We start from the raw sequence: 281 nt of genomic DNA, 5'->3' as shown, positions 1-281 counted from the left end.
GAATATTCATCGTACACGCATGTGATGCTAACAGGTCGTGCCTCGTGCGTGTAACCTTTAAATTTCTTTTGGATCGGATTGCAGTTCACACGTTGCGTGTGAAACTACACAGGGGAACCATGTCGAGAGAAATTATTAGAACCGGAAAAAGAGAAAAAAATCTTAATATCACATGACATACACAAAATCATAAAGCACGTGTCACAACTACTGTATGGGGTTGTTTAAATCCCATTTCTGTTTAGTAAAACACCTTAATTAATTAACAGCGCTAAATTGTT

The 281-nt window shown here is 37.4% G+C and overlaps 1 protein-coding gene across 1 annotated transcript in view; it reads left to right on the top strand.

Annotated features, from left to right (window-relative positions):
• LOC107639472 (beta-amyrin 24-hydroxylase) overlaps positions 1 to 281 on the top strand; it is a 4,016-nt gene that overhangs the window by 2,935 nt on the left and 800 nt on the right. The gene's annotated exons all lie outside the window — the stretch shown is intronic.

Source organism: Arachis ipaensis, chromosome B04, assembly GCF_000816755.2.
Source record: "Arachis ipaensis cultivar K30076 chromosome B04, Araip1.1, whole genome shotgun sequence".
Lineage (NCBI taxonomy): Eukaryota > Viridiplantae > Streptophyta > Magnoliopsida > Fabales > Fabaceae > Arachis > Arachis ipaensis.
Note: the sequence above shows the minus strand (reverse complement) of the source record. Positions and strands in the feature narration are given on the sequence as shown.